Source organism: Phascolarctos cinereus, unplaced genomic scaffold (genome assembly GCF_003287225.1).
Source record: "Phascolarctos cinereus isolate Bilbo 61053 unplaced genomic scaffold, phaCin_HiC Scaffold_4;HRSCAF=312, whole genome shotgun sequence".
Lineage (NCBI taxonomy): Eukaryota > Metazoa > Chordata > Mammalia > Diprotodontia > Phascolarctidae > Phascolarctos > Phascolarctos cinereus.
The window spans coordinates 661663347-661679552 of NW_027555847.1; the positions used below are offsets into that span (position 1 = coordinate 661663347).

The following is a 16206-nucleotide window of genomic DNA, read 5'->3' on the forward strand; positions in this document are numbered from 1 at the left end:
CTATAATATGAACAATAAAAAAAAAAACATGATTATGTAACAACCTCTCTTGCTGTTCCACTCAAGGGTTGGGTCCCCAGAGAGCAACTACTATCTTGGCTTCTAGAGTAATCTTGCGGGTCTGTGTTTCCAACAGTATAGCTCACAAGCCCCCATTAACGTGCTTCCCGTTAATGATCAGTCAGCAGATAAAGTTAGCTCTTAATAAAGGCATTTACTAGGCTAGCATAGTAAAAAAGGTAGCTACAAAATATTTCTCCCCCAAATCCACAAATACCTCTGGGAAGATTGGACACAGAATACAATGGTAATGAGGCACACATGTAGGGAACGTATGTGGCCAAGGCACTCACAGCCAGGGCACTGAAGGGCTGTCATGTCCTTTCCCTCTCCACACAGTCCTTAAGCAGCTCTCCTAGTGGGTGCAGCATCTCTGCAGTGAATGGATTGCTAAGCTCGGTTCCCAGCTCTGCTTCTCCTTGTAGCTCAACTCTCTGTTGAGCTTGGGTTACCATGGCGAGCTTTCTCTTGACCTCACAGGTGGTTCTCTCCTCTCTTGCCAGGGGTCCCCATTCCTCAAAGACCTTCCTCCCTCAAACTACTGCTCTTCTATGTCCACCTTTGTCTAGAATGTCTGCTCTCTCAATTTGGCCTCAACTCTCTCAAACCCATGAACTCTGGAACTGCTAGATGAGGTTTCTCTCTGGACAAATTGCTATTGGATGTCATGGCCAATGGGAGGAAGGAGAAGAGAGAAATCTCCTTCTTCCTTCTACAAGGGTCTGCTCCACAAAGCACTTTGGACTCCCCCAAACTCTGCAACTGTCCCTGGGGCTTAGATATGTAAAGCTCTAAAAAGGTGTGGCAAATTTTTGTTCATGTAATCACTAGTTCCCTTTAATTCACTCATGGGACCTGTTCACACTTCATAAAGGTATCAAGAGATCTGCACCTTGTTAACACATTAATGCTTCATTACGTCTATTATTATATCAACTTGAAAACCAAGAGCTAGCACTATTTCTGTAGTCCAGGAAAAAAATCTGATTGGTTTTTGCTACCTCTCTGGATCCTCTCCATGAACCTAGAATGATTCAGATGGGTAAAAGACAAAGCAAAATCCTGAGATCTGCCACCAGAAATGAAGTTTCTTTCTATGAGAGACAGAGAAGACACAGGAAGTAGAAATGCTCCAGGGCTGCAAAAGAAACACTTCTCTTTGACCAGGAGCAATGCAACATTAGTGGTATTACCTGCCCTTTGAACTCTCTATATCTCTTTCCAATTTGGACTTCCTTCCAATTGTGAGGCAGAGGACTCAGGAGCCCCCAGGTATGAACCAAGAAAATATTTTCATCTACCTTGAAGATCTGAGAAGGAATGGGAGTGATAGGGACAAGTTTTATTTTGCATTTAAATTCTATGTCATTAATGGCCAGGTTGTGTAGATCCTTAAATACTAAATTGAAAAATACATATGTACATGCTCCTAGTTGTCAGAGTTAGCCATTGGAGTCCAATCAGTAGGAAAGCCACTTGATCCAACAGGCTTTTTCTTTGTTGTTTTTATTTATTTATTTTGAACATACTTTTCTTTTTAAATTTTGAGTTCCATATTCTCTCCCTCCTCATCCCCTCCCTCACCCACTGAGAAGCAAACTATATCAACTATACGTGTGAAATCATGCAAAATATATTCCCATATTAGCCATATCGCAACAAAAAAAAAAAAGCAAAAAGAAAAGTTTTTAAAAAGAGAAAATTATACTTCAGCTTATACTCAGAGTTTGTCAGTTGTCTCTCTGGAGATGGATAGCATTTTTTCATCGTGAATCTTTGGGATTGTCTTGGATCATTGTATTGCTCAGAGTACCGAGTCTTTCACAGCTGATTATCATTACAACATTGCCATTACTGTGCACAATGATCTCCTGGTTCTTCTCACTTCACTCTGCATCAGTTCATATAGGTCTTGTCGTGTTTCTTCTGAAACCGGCTCCTTATCATTTCTTATAACACAATAGTATTCCATCATAATCATGTGCCACAACTTGTTTAGCATTGACAAGTATCCCCTTACTTTCCAATTCTATGCCACCACTAAAAAAAACAAAAACTGCTATAAATATTTTCGTACATCTAGATCCTTTTCCTTTTTCTTTGCTCTCTTTGGGTACTGACTAATAATGGTATTTCTGGATCAAAGGGCATGCACAGTTTTATAGCCCTTTGGGCATAGTTCCAGATTATTCTCCAGAATGGGTAGACCACTTCACAGCTCTACCAACAGTGCAATAGTGTCCACAATTTTTTGTTTTTTTTTCTACCTCTCTGGATTTCTTTTTGAACTTGGAATAATTCAGATCATCAAAAGATAAAGCAAAATCCTGAGATCCACCACCAGAAATGGAGTTTCCTTCTATAAGAGACAGAGGAGACACAGGAAGTAGAAATGCTCCAAGGTTGCAAAATTTTTCCACATCCCCTCCAACATTTATGATTTTTTCCTTTTCTGTTATGTTGGCTGATCTAATAGGTATGAGGTGATACCTCCGAGTTATTTTAATTTGCATTTCTCTAATCAATAATGATTTAGAGTGTTTTTAAATATGACTCTAGATAGCTTTGATTTCATCTCCTGAAAACTGCCTATTCATATCCTTTGACCTTTTATCAATTTGAGAATAGTTTTTATTTTTATAAATTTGACTCAGTTCCCTATATATCTGAGAAATGAGGCCTTTGTCAGAGAAACTTGCTATAAAAAATTTTGACATTACTTCATTGTCCAGAAAAACGTAGTTTCCCTGATTATCTAGCAAAATGTAGTTTCCCTGATTTTCTCTTTCAATTAGGCCTATTTTTGTTTTTGCTTTGTCTGAGATCTTTGTCTGAGATCACAATTGCCCCCCTTTCCCTCTTCAGTTCAGCTGAAACATGATAACTTGAAACTCTGTTCCAACTCATCATTTCAACTCTTCAGAAAGACATGTGACTTTCTGTCCCAAGATTCTCTCTTGTACACAACATATTGTTGGATTCTGTTCAACCTGCACTTTAGAAAATCACTCTAGTAAGTGTGTGGAGAATGGATTAGAGAAGGGCAGGGCTTGAGGGGCAGAGGCCAATGAGGAGGCTCTCAGTAAGAGATAAGAACCTCTCCATGTTGTCTAAAGAAAGTGGTGACTGTATTGTTGTAGAAAAGGGGACATACGATATGTGTTCTGGAAGTAGAAATGCCCAGATTTGGCAACTTTATGGCTATGTGGGATATAAGAGTAGAAAGAGGAGTTGAAGATGAACTGAGGTCACCAACTGGAGTGACTAAGAGATTGGTAGTGTCATCTCTCAGGGAAGAGACCTTAGAGAGTAAAATATTACATAGGGTAGAAGCGATGAGCCAAAAATACAAAGAGTAAATTTCATATTTTAGTATTTGATAAATATTTTATCTCCTAGACATGTATGGAACCCAGGACAAGGGGTTTAAAAAGAAAACTGCTTCCAAGTTGAGTGCTAGGTGGTTGTCGATGTTGCTGTTTGTCCCTCGTTCTAGAAGAGGACCATGACATCAGGAAGGTGATGCCATGACTTGCAAGCAAATTGGAATTAAGTGAGGGAGGGCTGTACAAAGTCACCAGCCTCACTGTGTCCTCCAGAGCCATCTAGGTCCGGTTGCAAGACATGGATCAGGATGATTGGAGGTGACTCTGAATGTGGCCTTGGCCTTTTTAAGCTGAGGGGCAGCAGGTAGCACAGTGGATAGAGCTCCAGCCTTGGAGTCAGGAGGACCTGAGTTCACATCTGGCCTCAGACACTTGACACGTTCCAGCTGTGTGACCCTGGGCAAGTCACTTTGCCTAACCAAAAAGGAAAAAAAAAGCTAAGGTCTTTCCCGTGTCTCAGTTTGACTGCGGCAACACTCATTTAGTGATTAAGACTAGGTAAGAAGTGAGCCAAAGAATGGCCTCTTTTACCTAGTAAAAAAAAAAAATTCAATCTGGGAGGGGAAGACCCTCAGGGTTTCTGGCCAAAACAGAAACAATTGCTATTTATACTCACTCTGAGCCATCAGAATCCAAACAATGACCAAATGAGGCTTGGGCTGGGACCCTTTGTTGGCCAATCAATGAGAGCCAGAGTGATTTGGGTTTAAGGCATGGTTCTTAACAAAGAAATCTAGACCATAAATCCCAAGATTTCAGCCATCAAAATTTATATTCTTTTGGGCAGAGTACCTGCAGGTAAGGGTATGAGGAGGGAGGGAGGGAAGGAAAGAAAGAAGGAAGAATGGAAAGGAGAAAGGAAGGAGCTTCATTGCCCAACTGGAACTGGCCAGTTGAGTCCCCAGTGGGGCAGCTACTACTACTCACAGGTTGTTGTTTGTCTTTTGTTTTTGAAGAGGACCATGACATTAGGAAGGTGATTCCATCACATGCAAGTGAATTGGATTTAAGTGAGGAAGGACTGCACAAAGTCACCAACCTCACTCTCTCTCCTCCAGAGCCATCTGGGTCCAGTGGCAAGATATGGATCAGAATGACTGGAGATGGCCCCCACTAAACAGCAATGCCGTGGCAGAGGGAGTAGCCCAGATATTTATTGGCTAAAGCACATTGTAGTGGCCAGAAGGGATACTGCAGCCTCTTAATAAATGGCATGGTTGTTCAGATGCTTCATGATACCATTTAGGGTTTTCTTGGCAGAGATACTGGAGTGATTGCCATAGCCTTCTCCAGCTCATTTTAGAGGAGGAAACTGCAGCAAACAGAGTTAAGTGACTTGCCCAGGGTCACACAACTATTAAGTGTCTGAGGCCAGATTTGAACTCAGGAAGATGAGTCTTCCTGACTCCAGGACTGACATCTGTGCACTATGGCACCACCTAGCTGCCCAAACAGCACAGTAACTGCTGTAACTGAAAGGTTACCTGGTAGTTAGTTGATTTTATTCCATTTGAGCTAATTTGAGCTCCTTGGTTGGTTGGCTCTTTACAAATGTAACAAACAGCACATATAAGCCAATGCTCCACACTACAAGTAGTTTACTTACTCAATGGATGCATCACACTTTCAGTGGAAAACACTTGAAGCTTTCACAATGAGTACAGGATAAAATAAAGATATTCCTCTTCCCACTATCATTTGGCATAGTGCTGGAAATGCTAGTATAGCAAAAAGACAAGAGAGAAGTTAAAGTTATAAGTAACAATTAAGATGAGACTAAATTATCTTTTTTTGTGATTATGATGTACTCTGCTTTATTTTTTATTTTTCATTTTTTTTGTATCTAATATAAATTTATTTATTTTCAGTTTTCAATATTTACTTCCACAAGATTTTGAATTCCAAATTTTCACCATCTCACCCCTCCCCCCACCCCAAGATGGCATGCATTCTGAATATCCCTTCCCTAGTCTGCCTCTCTTCTATCTTCCCCCTTCTCTTATCCCCTTCCCCTTCTATTTTCCTGTAGGCAGGACAGACTTCTGTACCCCATTTCCTGTATTTCTTATTTCCAGTAGCATGTGAAAACATTTTTTTAAACATGTTTTTAAAACTTTAGGTTTCAAATTTCTCTCCCTTCCTCCCTCCCCACCCACCCTCATTGAAAAGGCAAGCAACTCAATATAGGTTATACATGTGCAGTTATGCAAAACACTTCCATGGTAGACATGTTGTGAAAAACTAACTCTATTTCCCTTAATTCTATCCTGCCCTCCCATTTATTCTATCCTTTCTTTTGACCCTGTCCCTCCTCAGAAGTATTTGCTTCTGATTACCCCTTTCCCAATCTGCCCTCCTCTCTATCATCCCCCTGCTCTCTTGTCCCCTTCTCCCCTATTTTCCTAGGGTAAGACAGATTTCCATACCCAATTGAATGTGTATGTTATTCCCTCCTTAAGCCAAATCCTATGAGAATAAGATTCACTCATTCCCTCTCACCTTCCCCATTTCCCCTCCACTGTAAGAGATTTTCTTTTCTTTTTTTTGTGAGATAATTTACCCCATTCTACCTTCCCTTTCTTCTTCTCCGAGTAAATCCTCTCTCATCCCTTAATTTTATTCTCCAGATATGACCCCTTAATCTTCAACTCACCCTGTGCCCTCTATCTATCTACTATACATACATATAATTTTTTTCCTCCAACTACCCTAATACTGACAAAGGTCTCATGAGTTATAAATATCATCTTTCCATGCAGGAATGTAAACAGTTCAACCTTAATAAGTCTCTTATGATTTCTCTTTCCTGTTTACCTCTTCATGTTCCACTTGAGTCTTGTATTTGAAAGTCAAATTTTCTATTCAGCTCTGGTCTTTTCATCAAGAATGCTTGAAAGTCCTCTATTTCACTGAATGACCATTTTTTCCCTGAAGGATTATACTCAGTTTTGCTGGGTAGGTGATTCTTGGTTGTAATCCTATCTCCTTTGCCCTCTGGAATATTATATTCCATGCCCTGCAGTCCTTTAATGTAGAAGCTGCTAAATCTTGTGTTATCCTGATTGTGTTTCCACAGTACTTGAATTGTTTCTTTCTGGCAGCTTGTAATATTTTCTCCTTGACCTGGGAACTCTGGAATTTGGCTACAATATTTCTAGGAGTTTTCCTTTGGGATCTGTTTCAGGAGGAGATCTGTGGATTCTTTCAATTTCTATTTTGCCCTCTGGTTCTAATATATCAGGGCAGTTTTCCTTGATAATTTCTTGAAAGATGATGTCTAGGCTCTTTTTTTGATCATGGCTTTCAGATAGTCCAATAATTTTTAAATTCTCTCTCCTGGATCTATTTTCCAGGTCAGTTGTTTTTCCAATGAGATTGCTCACATTCTCTTCTATTTTTTCATTCTTTTGGATTTGTTTTACAGTGTCTTCATTTCTCATAAAGCTCTATCCTAATTTTTAAGGAAGTATTTTCTTCAGTAATCTTTTGGACTTCCTTTTCCATTTGGCCAATTTTGCTTTTTAGGGCATTCTTCTCCTCATTGGCTTTTTGGACCTCTTTTGCCATTTGGGTTAGGCTATTTTTTAAGGTGTTATTTTCTTCAGTATTTTTTTGGGTCTCCTTTAGCAAGCTGTTGACTTGTTTTTCATGATTTTCTTGCATCACTCTCATTTCTCTTCCCAGTTTTTCCTCTACTTCTCTTACTTGCTTCTCAAAATCCCATTTGAGCTCTTCCAAGGCCTGGGACTGATTCATATTTTTCTTGGAGGCTTTGGATGTAGGAGCTCTGACTTTGTTGTCTTCTTCTGGTTGTATATTTTGATCTTCTTTGTCACCAAAGTAAGATAACATAGTCTGACTCTTTTTGTGCTGCTTGCTCACGATCCAAGCCAATTACTTGAGTTTTAAACTCTTTGTTAAGGTAAGAGTCTGCTTCAAATGTGGAGAATGTACTGTCCCAAGCTTTGGGGGTTTATGTAGCTGTTTTCAGAGATACTTGTAAAGACCTGTAAATTTTCAATTCTTACAAGGTGGTATGATAAGGGGCGAGGTGTTTACTCCTTTCCTGGCCTGTGCTGTGGTCTATTAGTGACCACAAGCACTCCTTTCTGTCCTGAAACTGTGAGGGAGGTTTTCTGTCCACAGCCACTACAAGCTCCACTGTGCCAGTGCTCCTCCTCACCCCAAGACCCAGATCCAAGCACTGGCAAAGCAAGAGATTCTTGCCTCAGCACCAGCAGAGAGATCCCTGCAATCCCGCTCTGATCAACCACTTGATTCCCCCTCAATCTGTGGGCCAGAAGCTCAGGAAGCAGCTTCCCACCCCAGGGTCATGTTCTAGGGGAACTGGAGCTAAGACCCCACCTTCCTCTCTCAGCACCGCAGAAACAGACTTTTCCCACTGACCTTCTAAGTTGTCTTTGGTACTCCTGGATTGAGGAGTCTGCAAACCACCACAACTGCCCTGGATTCAGTCCTCTGAGGCCTGCTCCAGGTTCACTGCAGCCTGCGTGCCCATGCCGTGCTGTGCTCTGCTGTCAGCCTGGTGCAATATACCTTTCTGATCAATCATCCAGGTTGTCTTGGGCTGGAAATTTGTTTCACTCTGTCTTTTTGTGGGCTCTGCTGCCTTAGAATTTATTTAGAGCCATTTTTATAGGTATTTGGAGGGGTTTGGGGGAGAGCTCAAGCAAGTTGCTACTTTTACTCCGCCATGTTTTGAAACTGAATTATCTTGTTTATAGAAGGCACGTTAGTTTACTTAGAAAAGTCCAAATAATCAACAAAGAAACTGAGATAATGATTTTTGGAAGTTCACAGGATACAAAATAAATCAATAGAAAGGAATCACATTTCTATACAATGCTTTAAGAAGAAAACGAGGAAGAAACAATAGAAAGAGAAATTCCATTAAAAAGTACTACAAAATGTGTAAACTGTTTGGCATTTAACCTACCATTCCTTAGTGGGTTAAATTGCAACTACAAAATACTCTTTATAAAAGCAAAGAAAGATTTAAATTATTGGACAGATATCCATTGCTCGTGGTTGGGATGAACTACTATAATAAAAATGATACTACCCAAATTAATTTACATATTTAGCATTCTATTCATCCAATTATCAAGGGACTATTTTATGAAACTAGACAAAATAATAGTAAAATTCATTTGAAGAAAGAAAAGGTCTCAAGGGAAAGAAAAAAAGTAAGAATGAAAAAAGCCTAGCCTTCAGCTTTCAAATTATATCACATAGCAATAATCACCAAAACTGTTTGGCACTAGTTAAAAAACACAAAAATAGAACAGTGGAACAAACTAGATAAATAAAACCCAAAGGCAAGAAAAAAGGGTAAAGCCAGAACAAAAGGCCCACTATATAGGACAATATTCATAGCACCACTTTTTGTGGAAGCAAAGAACTGGAAACAAAATAGATTGGGGAACAGCCAAATTGTGATACACGAATAGAATGTTATTGCATTATAATAAATAATGAATGTGAATTCAGAAATGCATGAGAAAACATAAATGAACTGATGCAAAGTGAAGTAAATAGAAACAGGAAAACTCTACACATAAATGACTACAGTGCTATAAATAGGACCCCCAAAACCCTGAATACTATGCAATTATAATAACCAAGCTTAGCCCTTGAGAAGAGTTGAGAAAATGTACTTCTCTCTCTTCCATAGAAACAATAAATAATGATAGCTAATATTTATATGGAGGCACATAGTGGCTCAGTGGACAGAGCACTGGGCCTGGAGTCAGGAAAACCTGAATTCAAATCCAGCCTCAGACAGCTGTATGATCCTAGGCAAGTCACTTAACCTCTGATTGCCTGACAAAATGGATCCACTGGTGGAGAAAATGGCAAACCACTCTAGTATCTTCACCAAGAAAATCCCAAATGGGTCATGAGGGGTCAGACATTACTGGACAATAACCCAAAAAAATGTGCCATTTGATTTTCACAACAATCCTGGGAGGTAGGTACTGATATTATCCCCATTTTACAGATGATGAAATTGAGTCAAATAGAGATTTTTTTTAAGTAAGTGACTTGCCCAGGGTCACATAGCTAGTGTCTGAGGCTGGATTTGAACTCAGATCTTCCTGACTCTGGTTTCAGGGCTCCAAGTTCTATGTCATCTAGCTGTCCCAGTAACTGAAAGATCTCTGGGCTGGAACTCAAGTAAAGCATCACCTCTATGAGTCTCAACCACAAAGGACAGTGAGTGCCAAACTTTGCATATATGGTCAGACAGAATCAATGTGTTGGTTGGTTTGGGTGAATTACTTTTTTTCTCTTTCTTTTTAAAGCTTTGTCAGAAAGGACAGTTCACTGAGAGGAGGAAGAGGAGGAGAAGGACTACATTTGAAAATGAAAGTGAGATAGAAACAAAAGCTCTTGATAAAATGAGCTTTGCTTCATAAAACAAAAATAAATCGTACATCCAGAAGAAAAATCAAAAGAAAATGAGTGTAGTATTTAAAGTCCTAAGTGGGGGAGTCCTGGACCTTCCACGAAGGTGAAAATTTTCACCTCACCCCACATGTGGGGGACTTAAAGCTCTATCAGGGACTGAGTGGTAATTGGAGCACCATGAGTCAGGTAAATTACAGCTCAGCCCCTCCTGGCATCTCACCTGTACTACTGCTATAGCCTCCCATTTGGTCTTCCTGCCTGCAGTCTCTCTCCATTCCAATCAAACTTTCATACGGCCACTGAATTGGCTCCTCCTCTGCCACCCTGGGAATCCCTGGTTTCCTTCAAGACCCAGCTCAAACAAGACGTTCTACCTGAAGTCTTTCCTGATCCTCTGAGGCATGAGTGCCCTCCCTCCCCAACTACCTCGTATGTGTTTTGCATTTATCCTACATCTGTATATATTAACATGCATCCAAGTGGTCTCCTCCTTAGAATGTCAATTCCTTCAAGTCAGGGGTGGTTTCACTTTGGCATATTTATTGCTTAGCACAATGTAGGTGCTTAATAAAATGCTTGTTCATTATTACTGGAACATACTTAGTCTATCTAGATTTTAGATAAAAATTCAGGATTTGGAGGGGAAGGGTCATCTAAGAGCATTTGCACATCTGCATCAAGCCATTTACTTGACTTCATTCATAGCTTAAGCATAGAGTACCACCTGGTGACTCACCCAGCTATGGCACTCCAAGGAGCCACACAGCCATAATGGTGAAATACTGTGTATGGAGGGGGCAGGGAGGAAAGAGAGGAAGGAGATGTAAGTGCTACCATTTCAAAGGAAGGATAAATTCAAAGGGGTAGTATATTAGGAAATGACTGTGGTGTAAAAAATGAAAGGAATTAATAAAACTTAAAAATAAAAGAAGAAATATTATGTGTTCTAGTGTACCTTTAAGCTCTAACATTCTGTCTTCCAAAAGGTCTCTCCCGGGTTCTGTGTTCTGTGTTCTAATTCAATTCCATCAGTATTTATTAAGCACATGCTATGTGCCAGACATCATTCTGTACCCTAGAGATACAAAGATAAAAATATCATCTTTCCTGCTCTCAGGGAACTTACATTATTCAGAGAAACAGCATATACAAAGATAAGTGAATGTAAAATACATGACAAAGAAAAATAAAGTCATTTGGAAAGGCCTCTTACTGGAGGCTGCACTTGAGCTGAGCGAAGGATGCCTTCAGCCACCTAGGAGCTTGCTGCACATCATTTCTAAGAGGCAAGGCTGTATCTGTACACGCCACCAGATGGCACTCCAAGGTCTTGGCTACCAGCTCAAGTAGCGTCACAGGCTTGGATGGTAGGACCTAGAGGCAGTAAGTGCCTTTGCAAACCTATAGACAGGATTCAGCTGGGCCTTTTAGTGCCTCCACCCATGTTTCTATCTAGGGATTAGAATAACTAGAATAATTCAAATCTAGCATGACTTGGCTGATATCCAGTGGTGTGCTGGTGTTGGCTGTCCTTGGTTTTCAAAGATGGACCAGTGAGACCATGGGGCGAGGTCTTCAGTTGGATTGAAGTGAGGTAGAGCTACACAGAATCAGCAGCCTCACTCTTCAGCAGAGTCGTCAAAGTCCCGTACCAAGACAATGACTGGTGATGGCCTGGGATGCAGTGCATCACCTTGATGTCTGATGTCAGTGTCTGACCAAGCTCTAATCACTCCAAAACCCTGCTTCAGCTGCCTGCCTGCCTTTGGAACAAGTCATTCTTATCTACCCATTCCCCCAGGGAATATAGGCTTCCCCCTAATTCTCTGAAGAGTTTGAAGCCAGTTGGTTGCCCTCAACCTGGTTTAGCTGGTCTGCTGAGATGGTTTTACTGGGGTGTGGCCACTGCGCATACTACAGCTTCTCAGAGTCACAGGTGAGAGTTGGGTGACTGTTGGACACCAAAGGTGGATGAGCAGCCTTGAAAAAGGCTTGGCTAGACCTCAGACTAGAGGTGCTCACCCTCTCTGAACACCCCATACACCATGCTAGTAAATGTTTAACAACCAGCTCTCCAGAAGGGGGGGGACTGTCCATATGACAAACTTTTACATTTAATCTACATTATTAACATTTTTTACATCACTTTCTTGAGTTTAGACAATTCTCAGAACAGTAAAGGAAGCCCTGATTTGTAGTGTTTGCCAATTTACAATTGAGTTGTTGACACTGAAAATTTAACAATCAGCTCTCTTCAAGCTGATTCTAATACACCCCTGTCCTCATTCCAGTGAGATTCTAATCACTTTTCTGGTTTCATGGGAAACCAAAATTAGAATATGTCTTACTAAAGGAGTATACACGTTAACAACCAAGTACAGAGTGAGAAGTCCAGAACACAATTTCACCATTACTCTGGAATCTCTCTGACTTCTGCTCCATGCCCCAGGAAGCTCATTATTGGAAAACCTCATGACCCTGCAAGATCCTATCAGCCTACGTACTCTTTACCACCCTATGATTAGAGGGTGGAGCCATGATCTCTAAACTTCCATTTAAGGAGGGAGCCTAGCTCAGACCATCTCATTTCTCACCTGAGACTTGACCCAGGGTCATTTCTAAGGCATTTCTATTTCCACCCACCTACCCTTTTTGGCTTCCTTTAATATACTGTCTTCCCCCATTCTACTGTAAGCTCTTTGAGAGCAGAAACTGTCTTTCTTTTTTCATGTCTGTATCCTGAGTGCTTCTTAGATGGCACAGCGGATAAAGTGCTAGGCCTGGAATCAGGAAGACTCATTACCCTGCCTTCAAATCTGGCCTCAGACACTTACTAGCTGTGTGACCCTGAGCAAGTCACTTAACCCTGTTTGCCTCAGTTTCCTCCTCTGTAAAATAAGCTGGAGAAGAAAATGGCAATCCACCCTGGTATGTTTGCCAAGAAAACTCCAAATGGGGTCACAAAGAGTAGGAGACAACAGAAAAGAATAAACAACAACAACCCCTAGCTGAATGCCTGACCCATAGTATGTGCTTAATAAATATGTTTATTGACTATTGGCGGTAGAGCTACTCCTGCACAGAATCTGAAATCTCCACTTCCCCACCCATTCTTCTGTTTATATTTTGGGTTTTTGGTTTGTTTGTTTGGTTGGTTTGTTTTGTTCTTTTTCACCGATGCACCCAAGAACCATATTGGCAAGAGATCCTCCTTCAAGCATTTTGTTCTCAATGAGGATGGATACATACAAGGAAGTTTTCAACTTGGCTCACTGCATTGATTTCCCACTCCCTGGCTGGTCCTATAACCATCCCCTCCTTCATGAGCTAGCTCTTCAATGCCCTCCCCCTTGGGCTTCAGCTAGGCAAAGCCCTACCAGATATCTCCTAGGCTGGCCACGGGGCTGGGGGAGGTGGGGAAGGGGAGAGCAGCGCCGAGATCCACGGTCATCCCTTGGTATCCTCTCTTTGTCCCTGATGTGTTTCTTCTATGTTTTCCTCAGAGAATTTCCATAAAGAAGAGTGATTCTTTTCAAATGTCTGTGAGACATTAGAATAACAGTAAGCAATTGCTTTTACATGAAATAACCAGGGCAATTCACCTTCTCAGTTCTTTCTTTTCTCCAACCTCAGAGATGACATGAAAGTTCAGAGGAAAAGAAAAACCAGGCCAATCAGAGGTTACAAGCCCTAGAGATTCCAAAAAGTAAATATGAAGAAAGAGTGTGTTCTAGCTATGAGGGAACAAATCATACAAAGTTACAGAGTCCAGAGATGGAATGTGTCTGAAACATGGAGTATATGGGGGGTGGGGGTAATGGGTAATGTGAAATCAGTCGGGAAAAATGAATGGGAAACAGAAGAGACTGTAATTTGTCCTATAGGCAATAGGGAGCCACTAAAATTTCTTTGAGGAGAGGAGTGATGCAATGAGACCAGCGCTCTAAGGCTATCAGTCTGGTATCTGTATAGGATATAAATGGGAGAGGGAGAAATGTGGATGCTGAGATCAGCTCAGTTGATATGAATTGAATGAGGGAAGGAAGGGCTGGGGTTCTAGTTCCTAGGCAGGAGACATTGAGGCAAAATAGCAAAAGCAGAAGACCTGATTTCAAATCCTGGTTCTCTTATTTACTATCTTTGTTACTTTAGACAAAGCATTTGACTTTTCTGATCCTCAGTTTTCCCATCTATAAGAAAGGGTATTGGACTCGATTTGTGGTTCACGATATTTTTGAGTATCAGGACCCCCTTTGGATGTGTTTCAGTTACAAGGGCGATTGCAGCGTGGAGGTTAAGTAGGAAAGGGCTATATTGGGAAATTATTTTGGTGTAAAACAAAAGACATTAATAAAACTTTTAAAAAGAAAAAGACTTTTTTCGTTCTGAGGTCCCTTCTATCTCTAATGGTTTATGTTCTCTCTTCTAAGGGTCTTTTCAGCTCCTATAATCTATGAAAACACCCAATTGAAACCATTCATACAAAGGTGTGAACATATCTATAATTTCTCCCTCTAGGGGGTATTCACATTTTTTTTAAAAAAAGGAGTTTGATGAGCAGCTAGGTGGCACAATGGATAGAGCACTGACCCTGGAGGCAGGAGAACACAAGTCCAAATCCAGTCTCAGACCAGACACTTGACACTAGCTGTGTGACCCCTGGGCAAGTCATCTAACCCCAATTGCCTTGCCAAAACTAAAAAAGGAGTTTGAAGATACTGCTTAACTCCACGGAGTAGTAAAGCCCAAATGATGTCATTTCAGCCAAGATTTTTTCAGCAGAAGACCTCCTTGAACCCTTTAAATCCTAGCTATTGTCTATCTCTAGGACTTTTGTTGTTTTTGAGTCATTTCAGTCATGTTTGGCTCATCATGACCCCATTCGCAGTTTTCTTGGCAAAGATAGTGGAATGGTTTGCCATTTCCTTCTCTAGCTCATTTTACAGATGAGGAAACTGAGACAAACATGGTGAAGTGACTTGCCCAGGGTCCCACAACTAGTAAGTGTCTGAGGCCAGATTTGAATTCAGGAAGACTCATCTTCCTGATTCCAAGCCCTGTGATCCATTCACTGAACCACCTATGTGCTGTCTATCTCCAGGATACATCCCTTCTCTCTTCAATGAGTTCAGTACATGGCTCACAGTCTCTCTCCTCCCCAAGTCCTGCCCTCATACTAAGGGACTTCAGCATACATATTGATACTGCTACAAACACTCTAACCTCCCAGTTCCCCAACCTACTCATTTCCCATGACCTATTCTTCCCCTTCCCCTCAGCCACATATAGAGATAGTCATATTCTTGATCTTGCCTAACCCACAAATGCTCTACTCCCATGTTCTTGAACTCTAAATTCCCTTATCAGACCACAATCTGTTATCATTCCCTCTTTCCCCCTGCTTTGCAACCCCAAATCCTGTTCTTCATCCATGCTGTGTGATCTCCAATTCCTTCACTCCCTAGTTCTTTCCTAGGCCTTACCACTAGCTACACTTTCCTCTATTCCCCAGCTTGACCCCTTGGTAAATGATTTAACTCTAAACTATCCTATTCTGAGTCCCTCGCCCCCTTACTGGATCACTGACCTTCCCCTGCCAAGCCTCAGCCCTGAATTACTCCCACCATCTACTATGTCCACAAATGCTGCTAACTGAAGCTTAATTGGATCTACACCAAAATTATGTCTTGTAACTTCAACTGAGCCCTCACTACAAGGCAATCTTTTTACACTTTGCTAATTAATTCACTAATCAACTCAGCAAAGTGATTCTTCTAAATCTCATCTGTCCTCAAACCTGCCATGGCTCTCCCTCCTCGCATCTTCTCTCAGCTGAGAACCTTACCTCATATTTTTACTGAAAAAGTTGAAGGTATGGCTATGTATATTTGTAATGAGTTTTTGTTTTTCTTGACTTCTCAATGGATAGATAAGAAAATTCAGAAATGAAAATAAAATAAAAATAGAATTTAAAAAAAAATTGAGGTCATTCATTAAGAGCTTCCTCTTCTCCCCTCTTCCAATCTCATATCACCCAGTTACACTCTTCTCCTTCACCCCTGTTTTACATGGAGAGGCTCACCAAGGCTCCCCTCCCAGCATCCCTACTCTCTCACTCATCTTCTGTATTTCTCTACCTATTGGATGCTTCCCAACTACTTATATGTGCCTATGTCTCTCTACTACTTACAAGTATGCCTATGTCTCCCCCATCCTCAAAAACAAAAACAAAAAACTCTCACTTGATCATCCATCCCTGATAACTCTCTTCCTTTTTGTGGCTAAAGCCCTTGAGAAAGCTTCCTACAATCAATGCCTCAATTTCCTT

General features: G+C 41.0%; 1 protein-coding gene across 1 annotated transcript in view; it reads right to left on the bottom strand.

Annotated features, from left to right (window-relative positions):
* ADGRE1 (adhesion G protein-coupled receptor E1) overlaps positions 1-16206 on the bottom strand; it is a 126009-nt gene that overhangs the window by 89767 nt on the left and 20036 nt on the right. The window contains 3 exon segments of the mRNA XM_020971240.2: positions 5053-5164; positions 7854-7989; positions 10834-10953. The gene's annotated coding sequence lies outside the window, so the exon portion shown is untranslated.